This window comes from Triturus cristatus, chromosome 6, assembly GCF_964204655.1.
Source record: "Triturus cristatus chromosome 6, aTriCri1.1, whole genome shotgun sequence".
In the NCBI taxonomy this organism is placed as follows: Eukaryota; Metazoa; Chordata; class Amphibia; order Caudata; family Salamandridae; genus Triturus; species Triturus cristatus.
This window is the reverse complement of record NC_140589.1, coordinates 744,112,119-744,121,552: the sequence shown is the minus strand read 5'-3', so window position 1 is coordinate 744,121,552 and position 9,434 is coordinate 744,112,119. Positions and strand designations below refer to the sequence as shown.

The 9,434-nt window shown below is 51.6% G+C and overlaps 1 pseudogene; it reads right to left on the bottom strand.

The window, feature by feature from the left end:
- Positions 1-1,003: 1,003 nt before the first annotated feature.
- On the bottom strand, positions 1,004-2,699 carry LOC146817807 (28S ribosomal RNA; annotated as a pseudogene).
- Positions 2,700-9,434: the final 6,735 nt, after the last annotated feature.

Genomic DNA, 9,434 nt, shown 5'->3' with positions numbered 1-9,434 from the left:
GGCCCCGGTGGACCCTCATCCCCAGCGCCTGGACCCTCGGCTGGCTTGCAGGACAGGGGGCTCTCGCACCCTGGGACCTGCCGGAGGGAGCTCAAGCCCTGGCCTGGTCCCAGGTTCCGAGCCATAGCCAGGCTGAGGAGAGCCTTCCCAGACCCCAGTAGACCCAGTCCAGAGCACCCGGACCCTCGGCTGGAACCAAGAAGGGTTAAGTCCAGGCCATGTCCTCTCCCCGTCGGCCTGCCCGGGGAGCCCATTTTCCTCAACTATTAAGACCCAACGTAGTAGCGGCTTACAGAACCCTGGGGGAGGACAAAAGCAGGAGTCAGGCCGGCCGACAGGCCGGCCGGCCATCTGGTCACCCAGCCTGCAGGTCCATCTGGACACCGGACCCGCGGGGCCAACTGGTCACCCGACCTGCAGGACCATCTGATCACCCGGCCCGCAGGGCCATCTGTTCGCCCGGCCCGCAGGGCCATATGGTCGCCCTGCCAGCAGGGCCATCTGGTTGCCTGGCTCGCAGGGCCATCTGGTTGCCTGGCTCGCAGGGCCATCTGGTCGCCTAGCCCCAGGGCCATCTGGTCGTCCGACCCATGGGGCCATCTGGTCCCCCAGCCCGCAGGGCCATCTGGTCTGGCAGCCAGGTGACCAGATGGCCGGGGACGACCCAGCACCCAGATGGCCTGGAAGGGTGCCGTACCCAGTCACCCTTGCAGTCTGACGATGGCGAGGGTGGCCAGGCGCTCCGAGGCCACCGCTTAGGAGGCTCCTTCCCCGGGGCTGCCTGCCTCCCTGCTTGACTTGCACGGGAGCAGAAGGAAGGGGGGGCCCGGCCTGCCTTAGCCATCTGGTCACCCTGCTGACCCACAAGGGATGGTGGCCCCGTCCCCGCATCCCGGTGGGGCAGGGACGGGAGGGGCCCGACCGACCCAGCCCTTAGAGCAAATCCTTGTCCCGAAGTTACGGATCTGACTTGCCGACTTCCCGTACTTACATTGTTCCAACATGCCAGAGGCTGTTCACCTTGGAGACCTGCTGCGGATATGGGTACGGCCCAGCGCGAGATTTACAACATCTCCCCCGGATTTTCAAGGACCTGTGAGAGCTCACCAGACACCGTCGGAACCGCAACGCTTTCCAAGGCTCGGGCCCCTCTCTCGGGGCAAACCCATTGCAGGGTGCCCTGCCCTTCACAAAGAAAAGAGAACTCCCCCCCCGGAGCTCCTGCCGGCTTCTCTGGGATCGCTTACGAGGGCACCTGTATCCGCCACTCCAGGTTTGGGGATCTGAACCCGACTCTCTTTCGATCGGCCAAGGGCAATGGAGGCCATCACCCGTCCCTTCCGAACGGCGCTCGCCCATCTCTTAGGACCGACTGACCCATGTTCAACTGCTGTTCACATAGAACCCTTCTCCACTTTGGCCTTCAAAGTTCTCGTTTTAATATTTGATACTACCACCAAGATCTGCACCTGCGGTGGCTCCACCCGGGGCCTCGCCCCGGGCTTCCGTGCACACCGCAGCGGCCCTCCTAGTCATCACAGCTTAGCCCCCGCGGCTCTCAGCGCAGGAGACGGCCGGGTATGGTCTCAACGCTCCAGCGCCATCCATTTTCAGGACTAGTTGATTCGGCAGGTGAGTTGTTATTTTAAAACAATTTTTATTGTTTTTTTCCCTAACTATTGCAGCATGAAATCAGCGTTACATACAGTAATCTTTTGCAAGAGAACTAGGCAACTTAGGACAGTACAGGAGAAAGTAGTTCTGCAGCATTGCCGTCCCTAACACCCCACCCCGCCCCCTCTCTACCCACACCCCCCCTGTCAGTGTGCCCGCATCGGACCCCACCCCCGGCGAGACGTATAGCGCCCCACGCAGCCAGGGAGCCGAACTCAGAATTATGGGATGAGTCCCATCAGTGTTCTCAAAAGGACCAAAGGCTGCACACTGCCACCCACATGCATACCACCCCGCGGCTCGACTACTCTGCACATCTTAAGAAATTGTACAAATATCGATGTCTCTCAGAAAATTCAGCAGGTGAGTTGTTACACACTCTTTAGGGGATTCTGAATTCCATGGTCACCGTCCTGCTGTCTATATCAACCAACACCTTTTCTGGGGTCTGATGAGCGTCGGCATCGGACGCCTTAACCCGGCGTTCAGTTCACCCCGCATCGCCAGTTCTGCTTACCAAAAGTGGCCCACTAGGCACTCGCATTCCATGCCTGGCTCCACACCAGCGAGCCGGGCTTCTTACCCATTTAAAGTTTGAGAATAGGTTGAGATCGTTTCGGCCCCAAGACCTCTAATCATTCGCTTTACCAGATAAAACTGAGGACTGCGAGCGCCAGCTATCCTGAGGGAAACTTCAGAGAAAACCAGCTACTAGATGGTTCGATTAATTTTTTGCCCCTATACCCAGGTCAGACGACCAATTTGCATGTCAGGACCGCTATGTACCTCCACCAGAGTTTCCTCTGGCTTCGCCCTACCCAGGCATAGTTCACCATCTTTCGGGTCCTATCACACACACTCATGCTCCACCAGCCCGACGGAGTGGGCGAGACGGGCCGGTGGTGCGCCCGCTGCTGGAAGTGCGGCGGGGTCCCACCTCAGATGGCATGCGCCGGCCCTCACCTTCATTGTGCCACAGGGTTTCGCTGGGCCCTCTGACTCGCGCACTTGTTAGACTCCTTGGTCCGTGTTTCAAGACGAGTCGGGTGGGTCACCGACATCCCCGCAGACCCCTAGCTCCCTGCATGGGCCTCCCCGCCCGGCGGCACAATGCGGTCGGGCTGCACTGAGCACATTCACGCAGGGGACGCGCGTCGCAGCTGATTCAGGCGGGGTCTGTACTCGAGCACACAGGCGGATTGCGGCAAGACCGGACTTCAAGCCCTAGGAGGTAGTGGGGCACTGTAGTGACCTGTGGCCCCTCCCTCCGCCCTGCACCGGACCTACAAAGGAGCTCACGCCTCCCGCTTCGCGGGACGCGCGTCGCAGCTGATTCAGGCAGGGTCTGTACTCGAGCACACAGGCGGATTGCGGCAAGACCGGACTTCAAGCCCTAGGAGGTAGTGGGGCACTGTAGTGACCTGTGGCCCCTCCCTCTGCCCTGCACCGGACCTACAAAGGAGCTCGCGCCTCCCGCTTCGCGGGACACGCGTCGCAGCTGATTCAGGCGGGGTCTGTACTCGAGCACACAGGCGGATTGCGGCAAGACCGGACTTCAAGCCCCAGGAGGTAGTGGGGCACTGTAGTGACCTGTGGCCCCTCCCTCCGCCCTGCACCGGACCTACAAAGGAGCTTGCGCCTCCCGCTTCGCGGGACGCGGGCGGGCGCCGGGCGAAGCCCGGGCTAAGGGCGGGCCGTCTGTGGCCGTCCGGGGCCAGAGGAGGCCAAGCCGGGCCCACTTTCTTTCCCGTACATCATCAGGACGCAACTATGGGTAAGCGGAAATTACATATTACCCAGGCCCAGGGGGGAACCAAAGCCAAAGTCCCTAGAAAATCGGGAAGCATCATCTCATATCTAACCTCTGCTGTGAGGGTTCTAACCTCGGAAATTGCTCAGGCAGAGAGAGAATTGGGCCTCAATGTTAACGAACCGCCTGACTCTGGCCTCTTACAGTCATCGGAGCACATCCAAGTTCCATTAGAACCTCTTGTTATTATTGGTGCCCCACCTGTGAACCATAACCATCTAAATGATGCTGAAAACATATTGGCCCCTGACCCCCCGTTATTCTCGCCTAAACCTACCATCTGCCAGCCCCCTGCCACTAACAGACAACCCAAACCCCAACCAAAAGGCACAAGGAAAATGGGCAAAAGAAATAAACATAAGCGGGAATTTTTACCCAGTGGCAATACATCGGAGCCTACCCAAGTGAACGCTGATTCCCTTCATTCATCTGTCCGGGACTTGGTGGAAAATATTTTCACTAGTAGACTTGAGGAGTCCCTTACTAACATTGCTAAAGACATAGTTGATATGCTGAATATGTGTGTGGCCAGTTTATTAGAGAAATGTTCCCGAATTGAGTCTACACTTTTAGCTATGACCAAGGCATCTGAACCACTACAAAAGAGCACTTCCCTTAGCTCGACCCATTTAATATCATCTGGCCCCTCTAGTGGGGTATCGGGTGTATCTCCCAGGTTACAGACTGGTGACCCATTGTCAAACCCAAGCCCCACCATTGTAGTTCCAGTGTCCAGAGCTCAAGCGGGGCACCCAAATAGGGATACCAGCTCACAGCCCCATGTATCATCTCAGGTTAATGTTGCTAGTGAGTACACTTCAAGCACTACCCCAGTCCACCCTTACATTAATCTTCCCCCTGAGGCTGTTCCATTGGTGGTTATCTTGGTAAATGTGCCTCCACTCTTGCAAGGGAAAAGCGAAACACCTGAGGAACTACTGGCAGATACTAGAATCTGGTGTGACCAGAACTGCTCGGGTGATGCCAATATATCGCCCTATATTTTGACAGCCAGGCGGGTTGGATGGATAGGTGAAACCAAGAAAAAATTTAAGGGAGACTGTGTGGTGGTAAATTTTAACAATCCTTATGTAGCCCCTCGTTTGTTATGGGATGCCTCTGATTGGGTTAGGGATTCTAACATTAGGGCTGTTCCTTTAAGCCTCTTTTATCCATTGCCCCTTACCTCCTCTTCGACTCGAGGGAGATATCATCCCCCAACACGAACGGTGCGCCTTTTGCCTGTGGCCCGTTGTGCAGTCCCTAGTGCTGATCCCGAGCCTTGGTGCTCTATTAAAGCCCCTTTCCAGGGTCACCCCAGTAACAATAGGATAGACACGCCCATAAACACTATCGCCTTAGCAAATAGGTTTTTACCCTTGTCACAACTAGATGCTAATGATTGACTACCCTCATCAGTCCCCATACTTAGTGACATCGGTGGTGATCCTACTAATCTTGAGGATTATGGTGTATGTGTGAAACTAAGGAGCTGGAATGTAGCCGGGCTACGGTCTAAACAAGAAGATGCAAATTGGTTCAAATTCATCTCTTCATTTGACATTATAGCCTTACAAGAGACGTGGTCTAGGGAAAATATCCTGTGGCTTGATGGTTTTAAATCTTTTTTTCTCCCTGCATCACCATCACCCGCCGGAAGAGCTAAGGGTGGCCTACTATTCCTTTGTTCGATAAAATTAAAGGCCAAGATCACTCAGCTAGATACGAATTCTCTTAACTGTCAAATATTGGAATGTACATTAGAGTCGCAACATAAAATGTTGTTTATTAACTTTTATAATGCTGGGGACTGTGTTCCTGTGAACGCGAATCTTAGTTTTTTATTACATTTCTTGGAATCTTATAGGACTCGTCAGACCACTTTGGTACAAATTGTTTTTATGGGTGATTTTAATATTCATCTTTGTGTAGATAATTGTAAGATTGTTGATTTACATGGCCCCCCGCACGCTGTATCCCCTTATTTTGAACATTCTATAAAGGGAGAAGCCCTTGAGGAGCTTCTTCACTCAGCGGACCTGTTTGAGCCCTGTCATTTATCCAAGAGTCAACGGGTTGCCACGTTTGAAGCGGGGGACAGCGAATCAATTATCGATTATATTTTTTTATCACCAGCTCTTTTAAAGTGGGTTTTTAGGTATTTTGTTCTCCGGTCTCCATTTAGTGACCACAACCCTGTTATTTTAGTTTTAGATAAGGGTTTTTGCCGCAAGGATGTATCCCTGGTTCTACCTCCACCTGTTACGTTAGTCCCCTGTGATCACGGAAGGAAATTAAAATGGGCCAAAGTAGTCCCAGAGGATTTCATGGAAAACTTACTGGTAAAAAATAGTTCTGCGTTTGGGAAGTGTTTGGACCCCTCCTCTACGGGGGGAGAAATTATTTCTGCCTATGATCATATCTGTTCCCAGGTTGCCTCTGACCTTACTATTACCAGTAAATTGCGCCCACCTCAGGGGAAAAAGTGGTTTGATTCCAGCTGTTCTAGGGCCCATCAAACCTTATTAATTACACTGAAAAAAAAACCCCGGGATAAGGCCCTAATTTCTAATTTAAGGAAAAATTATAAACTAACTATTCAGAGGCGTAAAAATGAACTTAAGAAAGAGGCCTGGGAAGCACTAACCTCGGTGGAGGTCCTCAAGGATAGTGCCAAGTTTTGGAATATTGTGAATAGCCCACTCCTAACAGGAGAAGAAAATGCCCCTTTGGAAATAAATATCCCAGAGGAGGAGTGGCTGGCGCACTTTGAACAAATTTATGCTAGCAATATAACCTTGGTCAACCCTGAGGCCTCTGAAACACCGTCTCCTACTAACCACCTAACCTTTGATAAATATGAAGTATGTAAGGCTATAAAAGATTCGGCCTCAAATAAAGCCCCAGGACCAGACGGCGTCCCTTTGGATCTTATCAAAGGCGACACCGAGTTTTGGAGTATCATTTTAACTAACGTTTTTAATGCTAGTGTGGCGAATGGGTTTCCGGTGTCCTGGTTCAAATCAATTATTGTACCTGTTTTTAAGAAGGGAGAGAGGGGGGACCCGAGATGTTACCGGCCCATCTCGCTAATTGACTCAGCAGTGAAAATCCTGGGCAAAGTGATTTTGCACAAAATTTCAGACTGGGTATCGGAGAGGAGGATTTTATCGGAGGCCCAATATGGTTTTAGATCTGGCAGAGGTACCATGGACCAATGTCTTAATTTGTACATGTTAATCAACAAGTATACTAAATCAATAAAAGGTACCATATATTTGGCTTTTATGGATCTGTCCACAGCTTTTGATCTGGTTAACAGATCAAAGCTGTGGACGATCCTGTTGGAAATGGGCATCGATCCTTGCTTGGTCCTTTTTCTTGCGGATTTGCACAGAGACCTACATGCTGCTATAAGGGTGTCTCATGAGGGGAAATGCACACAGCACTTTAAATCATCTAGAGGGGTTCGCCAGGGTTGTATCCTTGCCCCTATACTCTTCACTTTATATATTAACAGATTGGATATTGTTTTAGGTAAGGCCTGCCTGGACACCCCGCGTATAGGCAACAGTGGTTTACCTGTTCTCCTGCACGCCGATGATTCCGTGTTGTTGGCACGTACCCCTCTAGGTTTGCAGCGACTATTGAACTCCTTTGCGGAGTTCATGAACTCTCTCGATTTAGTGGTAAATAGCACTAAGTCACACGTTATGTCCCTGGGTATGTGTAAAAACAGAGGAAAAACCTATTACTGTAATGGAGTTGAGGTTACAAAGGTAAAGGTATTTACTTACCTGGGGGTCCTGTTTGATGATAGGTGGTCTTGGACCCCCCAGCTTTTAGCTAAGAAGAATAGCGTAGGTAGAGCTTCCTCAGCTATATTAAGTTTTACTCGACGGCTGGGTGGCAAACCATGTGAGGCAGTTCTTGCCATTTATAGGGCGAAATGTCTGGCCTTAGCGACCTATGGAGCTGCTATCTGGGGATATAAAAAAGCAGAGGGCGTACAAACTGTAGAAAATAAATTCCTTCGCTCTATTCTCTCTGTCCCCCAGTCTACCCCGACTTTTTCAATCCATCAAGAATTGGGAATGAACTATGTGTCTGATCATATTAGCCTGGCCCCCCTGGTATTCTGGTTGAAAACATGGCTGAACCCCGAACTCTCCCTGAATCGACTGATTTTAAAAGACTGTATGGGGCTAGATAGAGCTCTAGATATACCGTGGCTCCTGTACATTAAGAAATCATTTTACATCTTAGGGCGCCCTGAGCTCTATGACAATCCAGAAACAATTGCTAAAGGGGATGTTAACCAGATTAAAACCCAATTCCTGACTTTAAGGTCTTTAGAGCGGGAGGGGGTGGAACTCAATAAAGCATCAGTAAGGACACATTTTTTATTAATAACTTCTCCCCAGATTGAGCCCTATCTTAGACTAATCTCGAATCATTTTCACCGCTGGCTGCTGACAAGATTTCGTTTTAATTTAATACATTTTAATTTAGGTAGTTTTCAAGGTTGGTGCAAACCAGAAGATGCTGCTTTGTGTAATTGCGACGACAGTTCAATTCAGGATACTACGCACTTTATCCTATTCTGTAACCATTACACAGTAATTAGAACAAAGTACATTTTACCTTTGCTACAAGGGAGAGGCTTCTACCAAGTAAAACCAGCACTGATGTACCTTCAATTACTCGACTCCCCATGGATAATTTTTAATATTGCTAATTTTTTAGTAACTGCGGTAAGGAAAAGGAAAAAACTTGATGCTCAGTTTGTATACTGTTGTTAGGGGCATATTTATTGGCTTGGTCGACCACTATGTGAACTATTTTTTAAACTGTATTTTGTAAAGTTTTTATGTGTACGAATTATTGTGATGTACTTTTATGATTTTAATTAATCGATTAAAGTGGTTATGACTGACTGACTGACACATTCCGCCCCAGTCGCGCCAGGAGCAGGGGGCCCTGTCCCTCCTTCCCCACCCCAGCGCACCCCAAGGGGCGGCCCGGGAGCAGGTGCCCATGGGAGGGCGCAGAGGCAGTCAAATCTCCTACTGCCCTGCGGACACAGCAAAGCTGCTGCCGGGGGGGTGTGTAACACCCTCTGCCAGAGCGAAGGGCCACCTGCCACCTCAAAGCCTTCCCAGCCAACCCAGAGCCAATCACGGCGCACCGCTGTGGAGGAAATGTGCACTGTGGGGGCAGGATAGGGCCCATTCACCGGTCCCGCGGAGGGGATCCAGAACTCCTGGGCCACTGACCTTCCCGCCATGTTGAATCCTCTGGGCGGACTGCATTGGCCCCAGCCATTTATCTCTCGACAGTTTCACGCCCTCTTGAACTCTCTCTTCAAAGTTCTTTTCAACCTTCCCTTACGGTGCTTGTTGGCTATCGGTCTCATGCCCGTATTTAGCCTTAGATGGAGTTTATCACCCACTTTGGGCTGCATTCCCAAGCAACCCGACTCCGAAAAGACCCGATCTTGGCGCGCCAGAGGCCACTACCAGCCTAACACAGTCCGCGGGGTGAGCCTCCATCAGAAGGACTTGGGCCCTCTGAGCGATGCCGGGGAGTCGGTCTTCTGTACACCACATTTCCCACGCCCGTCGCTGGGTGGGGATTCGGCGCTGGGCTCTTACCTCTTCACTCGCAGTTACTAGGGGAATCCTGGTTGGTTTCTTTTCCCCCGCTTAGTAATATGTTTAAATTCAGCAGGTCGCCACGTCTGATCTGAGGTCGTAGTCGGAAAACAACAAAGCGTAGGTGGAGCCAAGGGCTGCCAGACGCCCCTGCTCTTGCAGGAGGGCCAGCATCCCGGCAGCACCCTTCCTGGGAAGCCAGCCTGAGGCACGTGCCTGAGGCACGTGTGTGCAGGCAGCCGGTGGGGCACCACAGACAGCCACGTACGGCATGCAGCCAGGTGCCCCAGGACAGG